At 39.9% G+C, this 16,213-nt stretch overlaps 1 long non-coding RNA gene across 1 annotated transcript; it reads right to left on the bottom strand.

Annotated features, from left to right (window-relative positions):
- Positions 1-14,349: 14,349 nt before the first annotated feature.
- Positions 14,350-15,741, bottom strand: LOC122026330. Its single transcript, XR_006124108.1, has 5 exons — positions 15,642-15,741; positions 15,482-15,573; positions 15,247-15,329; positions 15,075-15,163; positions 14,350-14,509 (listed from the first exon to the last, which is right to left on the bottom strand). It is a non-coding gene; the product is annotated as an uncharacterized LOC122026330 (long non-coding RNA).
- Positions 15,742-16,213: the final 472 nt, after the last annotated feature.

Here is a 16,213-nt window from a genome sequence, read left to right as displayed (position 1 = left end):
ACCAATTCCAAGGTCTTGTCCCTGGTAAGACCAAGGTCTTTACCTCATAGGACTAGAGGCTCGCTACCTCAGTCACTATTAGAGAGCGCGCAAAACCAAGATGGTACTAAGCCTGGGCCCAAAGAAGAAGAAAAGAAAGAAGAAAAGAAGAAGAAAGTAAAAGAGAAATTAAAAGATTAATTTCTGGTATAAATATATAAGAAAATGAAACAAGTATTATGCTTAGAATCAATAGAAGCTAGTTTCTTTAATTCTGAGCCTACAGTAGTAGTTTCATTATTTTCCTATTAGTTAGTGAGCATGTTTAGTATTCAGTTTTATTTCTATATACCATGAGTACATGCAGCTTTGCTTTTAGCATTTCGGTTTTAGTATTGTTGCATTCTTTTATGCACTTCGAGTTTTTGTGAGATAGATTAGTACTTACTAAGTGTTTCGCTTATAGATCTATTTTTCCTCCTACTGCAGATAAAGGAAAAGCTAAAATATGAAAGGAAGGCGACAAGGTGGTGGTGATGGAGGTGTGTGATGATTGGATTATGGAGAGATCCAGAATAAGCTGGCAAATTGCCAAGACTTTTCTGTTTAGTTCTTTTAGTTCTCTTTTAATGTTATTATGCAATTGGGATTGTAGTTGAGTTTATTCCGCACTTGTAATTAGTTTTCTTTTATTATTCGTGGAGTGATATAGTCGTTTACTATTGCTAGAGTAGTTTCTTTCTTCTTATTGTGGTTTTTATCACTGCGTGATTGTGAAAAATATGTTCCAGCCGCCTGTGGCTATGTATACATTGTTTATATTATTGATTTGGTCACCGATACAGGGGAGATTCTTTCGAAATTTTTCGGTAGGAATTCTACTGAGCCATGATAAATCTAACTGATGCTAATAACAACATCAGTGACACTAGTAAGTAGAGTAATAGTTAGGTAACGGTCACCCTTAAAGAGTAGTAGTAAGAAGGGTGGTCGTTACAGTTGGTATCAGAGCCAAGTTCCCATTCTCCAACATCACACACATCAGCATCATCCTTGCCTTCTTCAAGTAAGAAAGTATTTAAGTTCTTTCTTTATTGCTTTCCTTTATTATTATTTGCAGTATAGAGTATTTGCTTATATGCGCTTTAGTAAGATAGAAGTTTTGTTTCTCTTTTATCTATTTACCTAAGTTTGTTTAGAAAGGATAGAGAAGATACCAAGTCTTTTTCTTTGCATAATTAGATGTCAAGAAAAGGACGTCCTCGTACTGTTCGTACTGAGAACCAAGATCAGGAGAATGAAGAGCTTAGATCAACTGAGCCCAATCTTTCTGAAGTTGTTGCTCAACTTCAGAGACAAGTAGCAAAGCAGTAACAAGTGATTGCCAATCTGATGGCCAATTAGAAGCCAGCTCCTCCCACTCCCCCAACCATTAATGTGGAGACCCCAGTGGTGACTGAAGTCCCATTAGTTGCCCTGGAAGTCACCACAACACCTAGAAGACAAGAAGCATATCTCATCCAGTGGCTGAAGCTGAAACCAGAAAGCTTCTCAGGCACGACTGAGTCCTGGGATGCCCAGGCTTGGTTCAGGATACTTGAGAGCTCAATGGAGCTTCTTGACTGGCCAGAAGTTGAGAAGGTTAAGTGTGCCTCTTTCTGCCTAACTGGAGATGCTTGTATGTGGTGGGAGCGAGTTAAGAGTAAGAGAGCAGTCAACCAAATGAGCTGGGTTGACTTCGAGATAGAGTTTTACGAAGAATTCTTTCGTCAATGGATCACCAATAAACATTAAGAAGAGCTTATAGAATTTTGACCAGGTGACCTACCAGTAGAAGAAGTGGTCAAAAGATTCAACAGACTAGCTCGTCTTTGCCTAGAGTTAGTAAGTACAGAGAAAGAACGAGTCAGACTGATGCTCCGAAGGCTGAGACCAGAAATAACACTTAATGTGAGTAATGAAACTCACCGACCACAGATTGATGAAGAGCTGGTCAGCAGGGTATTAGTGAGCACTATCTGAACAGTATCAAGGCACAACAAACGCAACACAAGTCAGTCAAGATCGAAGACAAGACAGTGGGGAAACAGAGATCCCAGTCGAGTAATCAGAACTGGAACGACAAAGATAACAAGAAAGACCCAAGCAGGAAGATGTTCGGGTAGTCTGTGAGTATCCAAAGGTATTTCCAGAAGGGCTACCTGGACTACCTCCCAACAGAGAAGTGAAGTTTGAAATTGAATTGGTTCCTAGTACCAGTCCAATTTCAAAAGCTCCGTATCGCATTTCTCTAGCAGAGTTAAAAGAGTTACAAGAATAATTTCAGGAGCTACTTGACAAGGGTTTCATCCGCCCTAGTCATTCACCCCGGGGAGCTCCAGAGTTGTTCGTTAAGAAGAAAGACGGATCCGTGCTAATGTGCATAGATTTTAGAGCGCTGAGCAAAGTAACAGTTAAGGACAAGTACCCTCTTTTCAGAATAGATGATCTATTTGATCAGCTAAAGAGGGCAACAGTGTTCTCCAAGATAGACCTGCGCTCTGGGTACCATCAGTTGAAAGTGAAGGAAAGTGATATACCCAGAACGGCTTTCAGGACCAGATACGGACACTACAAGTTTGTAGTCATGCCTTTTGGTATGACTAATGCGTCAGCGGTCTTCATGGACTTGATGAACAGGGTGTTCAGAGAATATCTTGACAAATTTGTCATTGTGTTCATCGACGACATTCTAGTCTATTCCAGAACCCTAGAGGAGCATGACACGCACTTGAGAATAGTTCTGCAGACCCTACAGCAGAAACAACTTTATGCTAAATTCTCAAAGTGCGAGTTGTGGTTAGAGCAGGTGGCGTTTCTAGGTCACATAATTTCTAAAAGAAGGTATCCAAGTGGATCCAGCCAAAATAGAAGCGGTTAACAACTGGAGTAGACCCAAGAATGCCAGGGAGATCAGAAGCTTCCTTGGTTTAGCTGGGTACTACAGGAAATTCGTGGAGGACTTTTCCAGGATAACCTCTCCACTAACATCTCTCACCAGAAAGAACAAGAGGTTTGAATGGTCAGATAAATGTGAGCAGAGTTTCCAAGAGTTGAAGAAGAGACTGACCAGTGCTCCTATTCTGACTGTTCCAGAGAGTGACAAGAGTTTTGACATCTACAGTGATGCTTCCAAGATGGGCTTAGGGGCTGTACTCATGCAAGAAGGAAAAGTTATAGCTTATGCTTTCAGACAACTCAAAGACTACGAGAAGAACTATCCCACTCACGATCTTGAGCTGGCAGCTGTGGTCTTTACACTGAAACTCTGGCGACAGCATTTGTATGGAGTTCAGTGTAGAATCTTCACAGACCATCAGAGTCTTAAGTACTTCTTCACGCAGAAGGACTTAAACATGAGACAGCGCAGGTGGCTGGAGTTGGTCAAAGATTATGACTGTGAAATCCTTTACCACCCAGGCAAAGCTAACAAAGTGGCAGATGCATTAAGCAGAAAGTCCAGTGCATCCCTGATGTCTCTGTCATCATTAGCCCTGCCATTGCAGAAGGAGTTGTCAGATTTTAGACTTGAAATTATTTATGGGCAACTCTCTACATTGACCTTAGAGTCAACCCTGCTTGAGGATATACAGAGAAAGCAAAGTGAAGATCCAGATATCCAAAAGATCAAGCAAGGGATACAAGAAGAAGAAAATTCGGAGTTTCGAGTATCAGACAATGGAATTCTTTATCAGGGGAGCCACCTTTGTGTCCCCAATGATAAAGAGCTGAGAAAGAAAATTTTAGAAGAAGCTCATAGTACACCCTACTCCATGCATCCTGGTTCTACCAAGATGTACCAAGATGTAAAACAGAGGTTCTGGTGGTCAGGACTCAAAAGAGACGTTGCTAAATATGTCAGTACCTGCCTGACATGCCAGAGAGTCAAAGCAGAACACAAGAGACCAGGAGGAGTTCTTCAGCCTCTCCCAATACCATAGTGGAAATGGGAAGACATATCCATGGACTTCATAACAGGTCTACCAAGAACCACAAATGGATATGACGCAATATGGGTAGTAGTGGACAGATTGATTAAGTCTGCTCATTTTCTAGCCATTAAGGTGTCCCACTCTATAGAGCAGTTAGCACAGCTATATGTTAAGGAAGTGATCAGACTTCATGGAGTTCCTAAATCTATTGTGTCTGATAGAGATGGGCGCTTCACCTCTCACTTTTGGGAGTGTGTTCAGATTGCACTAGGCACCAAACTCAAGTTCAGCACAGTCTTCCATCCTCAGACTGATGGACAGACAGAGCGAGTAAATCAGATTCTAGAAGATATGCTCAGAGCTTGTGCACTAGATTTCAAGGGAAGTTGGTGCAAGTATCTATGCTTAGCTAAGTTTGTCTACAACAATAGCTATCAGGCCACCATCAAGATGGCACCTTATGAGGCGTTGTATGGTAGGAAGTGCAGATCACCCAATTGCTGGCAAGAAGCAGGTGACAGAAGAGAAATGGAAGTAGAGATGGGCATTCAGACAGAGCTGATAGATGAGACTACTCAGGCTATTCAGAAGATCAGACAGAGAATTGAGACTGCCCAGAGTAGACAGAAGAGTTATGCTGACACACGCCGTAGGCCACTTGAATTCCAAGTAGGGGATTCAGTCTTTCTCAAGGTTGCTCCTATGAAGGGAGTGATGAGATTTTGCAAGAAAGGCAAATTAAGTCCTCGCTATGTAGGACCTTACCTGATCACAGAAAGGATTGGGAAAGTAGCTTACAAGCTAGACTGACCACAAGACATGTCAACGATACAAAATGTATTTCATGTCTCCATGCTAAAGAAGTGTCTCCATGACCCTAGCCCAGTGATTGAGCCTCAGTCAGTACAGATCCAAGAGGATCTTAGCTACGAGAGAAGACCTACACAGATAGTGGACAGAGAAGTTAAGAGACTAAGAAATAAAGAGGTACCACTAGTGAAGGTCATCTGGCAGAGCCAGAAGCACGAGGAAGTCACTTGGAGTGGGAAGATAGTACGAGACAGAAATATCCAGAGCTATTCTAAGTTCGAGGATGAACTTTTTATAAGGTATGGGGGATTGTAACGACCCAATTTTCCCTATTTAAAGTTCTAAAAGTCCATAAAAATATTTGGAAGTACTTTTAAAATATTCTAGAGATTTTTAAGAATTTTTAGAGTATTTTTTCGTAATTTTTGTAGATCGTTTAGTATGTTACAAAAAGAAAGAAGTTTTGACGAAAAACCGTTGAAAGTGAGACTCGAACCCATGACCTCAGGCCGAACCCGACCTAACCAAACACAGCCAACCAACTGGGCTGCGCGTGATTTGTTAACCAAGTATGTAGCGAGATATATTTAAGTTGTAATTGGAACAAAGTTAGACCTAGTTATAAAAGGACAAGTTAAGAGGGATTAGGGGATATTTTCTCCCAAAACCCTTTCTTCTCCTCTGATTCTCGCGTGCGACGGCGCCGTTTCTGCCGAGCGAAGAAATATGAAGCCCTAGCTTCGTCTCCGGCGGCCGACGAAGGTCTTCTTCCGGCGAACCTTGCGGATCCGTGCTTCCCTCGTCGAGGAGGGTTTGTGGGCGCAAGGGAGGTTGAAGATCCGAACTAACCGAAGCCCTAGAATTTTTCCCCTTCGGTTGTAAGTCCAAGAAAGCATTGTAAGTACTACTCACCTGCGGTAGGAGTTGCTCCGAACTTTGGATTTCGTTCCTTGCTTATGGATCTTGCTGTGCCGAGTAGAAGAGCATGTTAGGGTTGCGTTGCTGAGCTAATTTGCTATGTTAAAGGTTGCTGTACCGAATTTGCCATGTTAGGGCAATAGAGTTTCGGGTTTTTTATGCTAGGCCTTCCTTTTCAATCAATTAGGTTGTTGTGTGGAAAATTCTATGTGAGTTTCCTTGTAGAAGCTGCTATGCCAAATTTTACCATGCAAAGTGTTGTGCCGTGAGTTCTTGCCTGGGTTTGCTATTGAACAGGACTATGAGTTAGGGTTTTTCCCTTTTATTCCTTACCTTCTGTAGCCTACCTATTGAGCATGCTATTTATTGTCTGAGTTTAATTGTATAGAGGAAGTTTAGCTCTTGATTGTAGTATTCGTGTATGTCCACCTGCTGCCATAAATTCCAGCAAGTTCATTTTCTTGTTTTGGCCGAGCAAATGGGCATAAACAGCCCTTAATTAATAGTAGGTAGTTCTGGGTTTTGTTTGCTACCTCCTGCACGGTTAGTTTCCCTTGCCACTAAATGAGCATGCACAACTTAGTATACTAGTAAGTTTGGATAGATTATTTGTTACTGTTTTAAGGGTAAGAATAACCTTATTATAACAGTTCAGAGTTAGTTTATTTTTCCCTATTTTACAGCATGTTTAGAAAGCTCAAAGTTGCATTCTTTTGCCCTATTTTACAGCATGTATAGGAAGCTCAAAGTTGCATTCTTTTGCCCTATTTTACAGCATGTTTAGAAAGCTCAAAGTTGCTTTCTTTGCTCTATTTTATAGCATGTTTAGAAAGCTTAAAGTTGCTTTCTTTGCTCTATTTTATAGCATGATTAGTAAGCTTAAAGTTGCTTTCTTTGCTCTATTTTATAGTAAGCTTAAAGTTGCTTTCTTTGCTCTATTTTATAGCATGATTAGTAAGCTTAAAGTTGCTTTCTTTTGCTCTATTTTATAGCATGATTAGTAAGTTCAGATTTGCTTTCCTTTGCCTTGTTTTATAACGTGCTTAGAGAGTTCAGATCTGCTTCCCTTGTGTTATTTTCAAGTAGCATGCTTGGTTAGTTGTAATCCTACACTTGTTAGATATATCTACAGGATTCTAATAAGTTCTAATAAAGGATTATGAGAAGTGTGAGTAAAGAAAAAGACCAAGGTCTAGTTAAAAAGAGATAACAAGTAAATTAAAGTAAGAGGCTAGTACCTGACTTCCAAGGTTGTCGTTAAACAAATCCAGGTGACCAATTCCAAGGTATTGGCCCTGGTAAGACCAAGGTCTTTACCTCATAGGACTAGAGGCTCGCTACCTCAGTCACTATTAGAGAGCGCGCAAAACCAAGATGGTACTAAGCCTGGGCCCAAAGAAGAAGAAAAGAAAGAAGAAAAGAAGAAGAAAGTAAAAGAGAAATTAAAAGATTAATTTCTGGTATAAATATATAAGAAAATGAAACAAGTATTATGCTTAGAATCAATAGAAGCTAGTTTCTTTAATTCTGAGCCTACAGTAGTAGTTTCATTATTTTCCTATTAGTTAGTGAGCATGTTTAGTATTCAGTTTTATTTCTATATACCATGAGTACATGCAGCTTTGCTTTTAGTATTTCGGTTTTAGTATTGTTGCATTCTTTTATGCACTTCGAGTTTTTGTGAGATAGATTAGTACTTACTAAGTGTTTCGCTTATAGATCTATTTTTCCTCCTACTGCAGATAAAGGAAAAGCTAAAATATGAAAGGAAGGCGACAAGGTGGTGGTGATGGAGGTGTGTGATGATTGGACTATGGAGAGATCCAGAATAAGCTGGCAAATTGCCAAGACTTTTCTGTTTAGTTCTTTTAGTTCTCTTTTAATGTTATTATGCAATTGGGATTGTAGTTGAGTTTATTCCGCACTTGTAATTAGTTTTCTTTTATTATTCGTGGAGTGATATAGTCGTTTACTATTGCTAGAGTAGTTTCTTTCTTCTTATTGTGGTTTTTATCACTGCGTGATTGTGAAAAATATGTTCCAGCCACCTGTGGCTGTGTATACATTGTTTGTATTATTGATTTGGTCACCGGTACAGGGGAGATTCTGCCGAAATTTTTCGGTAGGAATTCTTCTGAGTCGTGATAAATCTAACTGATGCTAATAACAGCATCAGTGACACTAGTAAGTAGAGTAGTAGTTAGGTAACGGTCACCCTTAGAGAGTAGTAGTAAGAAGGGTGGTCGTTACATTTTCATGATGAGAATTTGTGTTGTTGCTCTTCTTCCTCCTCCTCTCTTCACTTGGCCGAAACCTCCAAGAAGGGTTGCTAGCACAACCTTTGGTTGTTTGCACAACTTTTGGTTGTTTCCTTCTCCACTTTGTGAGTTTGTGAGACAAATGAGGCATGTTTGTATGGATACCATATAGGCGCGACCACTTGATCGCACTGAGATCTGTATCTAAAGAAACGTTACTGCCAGGATTGCGAAGGGCATGTAGCAAAGGTATAACTCCTTGTTAACAAAACTTAGTATATGGTTTTCTTCGCATGGATCTTCTAGATAGGAACTTATTTTTCTACTACGCTTTTCGGCATGTTTAGCACTATAGTTCAATACAGTGTTATTAGAGCCACTTGCGAAGGCATATACTAAGTTATAGTAGATTTTTATATGTGATATAGAAATTGCATGAGATTTTACTATGATTTACATGATTATGAGTAAGATTTCGGCCAATGGTCTCGGCTAATGTTTTATGGGAAGTGGGGTCTCAGACATGGCAACAACTCATACAATGAGTATGCAAAAGAATTTTACTTCAGGAGCACTGCTCCCTCACCCTTGCAAGAGGCGCTGCAACTCATAAGTCTTTATTTAAATCATAATAGATTTTATGTCATAAAATATCATGAATGTTATATGACATGGTGCATGGTTATGGCCCTTAATCCCAATATGATTGGATGTGTGTGTTGAAATTCATATTACGACCTGTGTGTCGTGCCTCTCCCTTTACTTCTTGTTGTAAATTTAGACTAACCTTGAATGTAACTCAAGGTTTCTTTAGATTTTGTAATATACAAATTAGAGAAAAACAAGTCTACTAGATGATGGTGAAAAAAAAGAGAAGGACAACAACACACGATGACCAAGGAAACACTTGGAGAAGATGCTTTGACCTAGGTTGACCTTATAATCTTCTCGTTGGCTTGAGAGGATCATAGAAGATGGGGGCATAACCATGTCACGTTTATTTATGCATATATGTGATGTATGGCATGATATGCTATGATTGTATGTGATGCATGTGTAGTTTATGTTGGATCGAAAGTGCTAGAGGGGGGGTGAACAGCACTCGTGGCTTTCACTCGTTTCGGAATCGCAAAACTTGAGTAATAGACGCAGCGGAAATAAAATAATCAACAAGCGAACACAAGTGATTTACTTGGTTCGGAGCCTGTGGTGACTCCTACTCCAAGGCCCATGCTCGTTGAGTGTTTACGTTGGGCAACAACTATAATCTCATAAAATTCAGTACAAGTATAGAATGAGTACACAAGAACTTTAAAGTAATACCGACAACTAAATTATAGAAAACGGAGCGCTGGCTTGTCGGGAACTTGTCGCAGCTTGATCGGAAGCTTTCGTTAGCAGCACGTTGGAGATGGATCGCTTTAGAATTGTTGTGCTTGGATGCTGCTCGAATCCCTCTTTTATACAGTGCTGGAGGCGCCTCCAAGCCTGTCCAAGGCGCCTCCAGGCTGCCGAGTCGCACGTGTGGATTAGCACAGACCTGGTCGCACTTATCTGGTTTTAAGGCGCCTTCAAGCCTTGGTCCAAGGTGCCTTCAGTCCCAAAGAAGGTGCCTCCAGCTCCTCTGGATAGCTGGCTTCGGCTCGCACCCGAGGCGCCTCCAAGCTCCATGGAGGTGCCTCAGATACTGTTCATCCGAGGCTTAACTTGTTCCTTTCGTACCTGCAAGATATGTTAGTCCCAAAATAATACGGTACCCTGCAAGACAAAGTTAGAACTGATATAAACATGATAAATTAAGAGTTTGACAGTCACCCAGACTCACTATGATGCACAGAAATAAGCATTCTAGAGTCTAGGCTGAACCCTATGTATCTCACACTGTTCTAAGTTTTGCAAGCACAAACAAGTTAAGCCTAGTGTGCTTGTGAGATGCTATGGCTGAAACTAGAGGAACATGATTTCTAGGGGAAAATTCCTAGCCTAAGTCCAAATTTAAAAAACTAATAAAACTGAGATTTTGAAAACATTATTTTTCCTAGAATTTCAAATATAATTTTAAGATTAAAAAACATTTAAGATAGATGTAGGAAATTTGTTTAAAAATCAAGATCTATTCTACTCAATCACATTTCTATGTGTGCAGAATTAAGCAAAAGAAGACTGGTAAGTAGCTGAATTTTACTAAGCACAAGTACGACTGGTAAGCACAAAATAAGTAGAGTAACTGAGTACAACTAGACTGGAAGATGAAGGTGTCTGTGTCTAAAATCCAGGGTACAATGCATGAGATGATAGCGTCAAAGAGTAGGGTCATCAGCTGGAGGGTCGTCAGCTGGAGGTGGTGCAAGAGGCTGCTCGGGTGCTGGTTGTCCCTGGCGACGTATCTCACCCTGGAGAGAAGTGAATCCGACAGCTTTCTCGGATCATAGGGATCGGAGGAAGCGATGGCTATCTAGAACAGTCTGTCGCGTCTGAATGGACTGTACCTCGAGACGAGCGAGTCTGTCCTCGACGGAAGGTGGTGTCGAAGTCGAAGGTTCGGCTGAAGTGGAAGGCCCGGCGGAGGTGGAAGGTAATGGATCTCCGAAGAACTCCTCGGCTAAGAAGTCGGGCCACTCCTCTCCCTCGCCCGGGACAATGTCAGGCGGTGCATCCTCGTCCTCTGGAGCAATAGGAGCAGCGGCTGGCTGTGACCGACCCTTCCAGGCTAGAATCCCCTCTGTGGTGACCTCTATACTGGCTAACCAAAGACTATGCTGCCCTAACTCGTCGTATAGTGTAAGGGGGATAAGTGTCCCTACGGCCGTGTCTATCCTGAGGGAGGAAAAGATCTGAGTCAAGATATGGCAGTAGGGAATGTGGACTACTCCTGATGTGACTGTACTAAATGCATATATGATGTTGTGGAACATATGCAGTGTAATATCTATATCTAAACGCTGACTCAGGGCGTTCAGAAAGAATGAGTGAGAGGATTGCATCTTCGTGACGTCCCGAGATGTGATCGGCAGGATGCATGCTGTCAGGACTCTGTACATAACATAGTCCTGAACCCTAAGAAGAGTTGACCTGAACTCAGCAGACCAAATGGTCTCTCCTCCCCGAAAAAGTGCATATAGATGGTGTCTAATGTGATATGGTAATAGGGATCACCGAATGGTAGATCCCTACCCGGGTAGCATAGGAATGTACATGTAGACTCCCTAAGCTCTAAACTAGTGTGAATCAGGGAGGGAGTAAACTGGATGTCTGATCCACCAACTCTGGTGGAATACGTACTATCATCAACCTTCTCGAGGTTGTGATAGAATTGTGTACACAAATCCTAGTTTACTGTATTGTTGTGGTAAACCAATCTCCCTAACTGATAGTGTTCTATCATCTGGATTGTAGGGTGATAGAACTGGGCAAAAAATGACCTACCTACGTACCTAGGTTTTATGGATTCAAATGTAAATCTAGCAAAGTCTACCCTATGTCGCTCAGTGGGGAATCTAGGATCCGTAGAAGGGGTCCTAGCTGGTGTAGGTTCAGCATGTCGGCGTTTTCTGATTTATGCAACATATAACTAAAAAAGATGCAGAACAATAACATAAAAGGACAATAGGATTGTTTAAGGTGTACATAGGAGGCATGGAGGATGATTGAAGGAGTTTGGACGGGTTGAAGGCGCCTTAGAGGGAAGAAATCGCCAAATTTTGAGAGAAAAATCGTGTGGAACTTGAGCCGTGAACGAACAGAAAGTATTCTGTTCATTTCTGAAATTCGGGATTTAAGGCGCCTTAGACGATGCTTAAGGCGCCTTAAGTAGGCTGTTGGAGGTGCCTCGGAGAGCATCTGAGGCAGCTTTAGTTAAGGCGGCGGGAGATTTCCCACCGTGATTGAGGGCGCCTCCCTCGTGTGGGAGGTGCCTCCGATGCGAGCCTATGTGTCTAACAGTTTTTTTTTTCCTAATAAATAATTAGGTAAAAATAATTTTCATTTTGAAAATAGTTAAGTAATTTTTCATTTTGAAAAACGTTAAAGTTAATTAAATTTGAAAAATATTAAATTAATTAGGTTTTGAAAAATGTTTAAGTTAATTAAATTTTAGAAAATATTTAAGTTAATTAAATTTTGGAAAATGTTTAAGTTAATTAAGTTTGAAAAATATTTAAGTTAATTAAAATTTAAAAAATATTTAAGTTAATTAAAAATTTGACAAATATTAAGTTAATTGAATTTTGAAAATATTAATTTTTGAAAGAATATTAAATTAATTAAATTTGGAAAATATTAAGTTAATTAAATTTTGAAAGAATATTAAATTAATTAAATTTGAAACATGTTTAAGTTAATTAAAATTTTAAAAAATATTTAAGTTAATTAAAATTTAAAAAATATTTAAGTTAATTAAAATTTTAAAAAAGATTAAGTTAATTTGAAAATATTAAGTTTAAATTAATTTTGAAAAATATTAAGTTAATTAAATTTGAAAAATATTAAGTTAATTAAATTTTGAAAGAATATTAAATTAATTAAATTTGAAAAATATTAAGATAATTAAATTTTGAAAGAATATTAAATTAATTAAATTTGAAAAATATTAATTTTATTTAAATTTAATTTAATTTTAATTCAATTTAATTTTAATTTAATTTACATTTAATTTAATTTAATTTTAATTTACATTTAATTTCATTTTAATTTAATTTTAATTTAACTTAATTTTAATTTAATTTAATTTAATTTTAATTTACTTTAATTTTAATTTAGTTTTAAAGTTTTGTCCTTAGTCATCTCACCCGATCTTGATTTCTCAATCAAGGAATCCTATTGTCACGCCCCGGGTGAGTCTCTACCGAAAAATTTCGGCAGCATCTCCCCTATACCAGTGACAATCGGAAACACCCGTACAAACAAAATACGTCAGCCACATGCGGCTGGAATATTTATGCACAAAAGAAACACAACCACGCAGTTAAATATCTAACCCACACGGCTATATTGAAAACACAGCGGAAAAACGAATAGGAAACCCACGAATGCAAAAGTCCACAAAATACCACAGGTATAAGTCCACAATACATGTATCAAACATAGTTCGTTTTCACAACTCTAAATCCAACAAAGTCGAAGTGTAGGAAAAGAGAAACAAAACCGAAAAGGGTCTCCGGATATGACGTGGGAAGGGGGACCGGCCGGCAGCATACTCCAAGCATCTCCATATCATCTACCTACTGCCTGAAACCAAACATAATATAAACGGGGTGGTGAGTACAGGGAACTCAGCGGGTATAGACAGGATAAAGCATGGTCTACATAAAGATATAGGAATCATAGGATACAGTCTCCATAAGCAAAGAATAAGAATATGCTAACATAACACAACTCATCTATCTATACCTGATAAAATGACTGTGCATGAACATACCAGACATAATAAAAGCATATAACGTAAATGATACCTGATAAATGACTGTGCATGAACATACCAGACATAATAAAAGCATATAACGTAAATGTACATACCCGAAAAGAACCAACCCCCTGATACCATGATCTGTAAACCCACCGAGTCAATAACATACTCCGGACACCTGTGCAATATATATACGACTGCAAATATATGTAAAGTAAATGACATGTATGCAGCATGGCATCCATATGCAGCATACATAGCTCAGACAAATGCAACAATACACAATCACATGCAGCTAATATCTAGTAAGCATGTATGCAAAAATATCCCCACAGATGCACCGTGCATCATATGCAAAAGTGCATGCATGCTCCATGGTCACCCCCGCCACCTCTCTAGACACCACGACCCTTGTATGGCCGAGAGGCTTGGGTCTGTGACGACTGTACTACCCTCCAGCCCACAATAGAGTGATCAAGGCGGACAGTCCGCTAGTAGCTATCTAACTACATAGCATCAGGGTCCCTGGCTGCTCACAACGCCGGATCTCACTAAACCTCGTGACCGGGTGGCACAACAGGACAAGCGGCAACTGCTCCAGCTACCACTACCCATGAGTGGCCGAAGGTGCGCGCTAAACCAAACCAACTGATGACCTTCTCAACCACAAGGGAGACAACGGTCATCAGATGCAATGAATGATGAGCATGATATATATATATATAATCATCATCCATGCAACAACCTCACCCCCCATAAACGCCTCCAATAACCACAACAGACGTAACCACACCTACCACTATGCAAATGGAATGGTAAACATGTAGGACCTATACCATGTACCAATCACAACCTAGACAGGTATAGCCCATAAATATCCAATACAGTCCTCCCTACAACACTCTACATGTGTATAAGCAATAGAGTCACAAATAACAAGAATAGAGACTGTAATGAAGCAACCTAGATCATATCAAAGATCAAGCAAAAGTGACAAGCAGGAAAGCTACAAATAATCAGATTTAAGGAATGCAACCTAATTATCCAAAAATATAACCATGCTTTAAAGTTCAAAGTACTAAATAGAAATTTAGGAAGAAATACCCGCCTCGATATATCCCGCAATCAATAGAACCACCACGTCACGCGACTCGTCGTCAATCAAGGTCCTGAATCACATATAAAATTTTATATCACTATATATATGTGTACACCAAAAATAAATAACCGACTTAAAGTATTTATCTAATAGTGATTACTACCCCTTTCCACTGGCTAAGCTAAATTAAATTTCCATTAGATCCTCAATTATCATCCAACCTCCTGTTACTACTTAGAACAATGCAGCCCTAAAAACCCATAATCACCTTTGATTAGGTTTATTCACACCCCAAAACCTCCAATTACCTAACACAAAACTTTTATCACTGTTGACTAAGCACGATCACACTAATTTCTAGAACTCTTAGTGAAACAGTACACCAAGAATCTCTAACACCTAAACAAATCGATTCTGGTTGCTTCTGCCTATGATCCGGATCAAGAATGTAGGGATTCTACTGAAAAAATCTAATAGATACACTGATGCATCAAGAGAAGATGAGTTAAACCATACCTTAATTCCCTATATCAGAAAACTACATATGGCATCCCTACAAACCGGATCAAGAAGGAAGAACAGCAAGAAATCATCGCAACAATCTGTTAACAACAACAACCTACTGATGTCCTTACCTCTGCTCTTTAATTGGCGGAGATGATCACAAATCCGGTGAAGGAAACAACCCCATCAAGTTGTGGTGGCTGGAAACACCACATCACCTCTGTCCACAGAATCGAAACCACTCGAATCAATACCATAGGAAGAATCAGAACCCAAATTCAAGGCAGGGAACAACCCCCTTACCTCCAATCCTTCGATTAGGGCTCGGTCCTGTTTCTTGCTAACGAACAGGGAAGGGATCGGAAACCTTGATTCACAGCCAAAACCTACCCGAATCAAAAACAGAAGAAGATCAGAGGATCAAGGCTCGAATTCACAACCCAAAACCAAACCCTTACCTCCAAGATCGAAGTTAGGACATGATCTGCCCTTGCCGACAAACAAAACCGGGAAATCGGAAGGAAACAATGGGCGTTACCTCACACCACCGGTTGTCGATGCCCAGATCCAACGCCGATGCCCTTGGTTCCTTCCCGGCAGCCGGCGGAATCCCCAAACCGAGCTCCGTCGCTGTTGTTCACCGAGATCAGAGAAGGGAGGAAGGAATCGGGAAGAAAGAGGGTTCGGCTGTCACTAACCTCTCTTCCTCTCAACGCTCCTAAGTCCGCTCCTCGCCGGCGCCACCGAGAGAAGAAAATGTCGCCGGTTTCGACCGCGTGAAGTCCGAAGTCGCGAGTGGCAGAGAACGAACAGAGAAGAGAGTCGGGGGGAAAAAAGAAGGCTTCGCCGCTTTATATTGAGGTTAATCCCAACCTTAGATTAGCTTAATTAAAACCTAAGTTTAACCTTAATCAATTCCCACTTAGTTTGGGTATTCCAAACCTGTCTCTATCTAACCCTATCGATATATCCCTCAAAACGAGTCATACGGACTCCGTTTAACTCCAGAAAAATTCCTAAAAATTCTTAAAAAATTTTCCTAAGGTTATTCCACAATAACCCTAAAAATAGTTTCGCATATATTACACCTATAATTTTGTATGATGGGTTAGGTTTAATTATAGGGTTTGGTTTAACTTTATGTTAGATTCAGGTTTAGTTTTGGGTTCAACAAATAGGCATTCTTTGGATAAACTTCTGGGCTATGGTGAGTCACTTGGACATCATTAAAGTAACCATGCCTTCGAGGTTTTCCAAATAGTCCTATCCA

Source organism: Zingiber officinale, chromosome 10A (assembly GCF_018446385.1).
Source record: "Zingiber officinale cultivar Zhangliang chromosome 10A, Zo_v1.1, whole genome shotgun sequence".
NCBI classification, from domain to species: Eukaryota; Viridiplantae; Streptophyta; class Magnoliopsida; order Zingiberales; family Zingiberaceae; genus Zingiber; species Zingiber officinale.
Note: the sequence above shows the minus strand (reverse complement) of the source record. Positions and strands in the feature narration are given on the sequence as shown.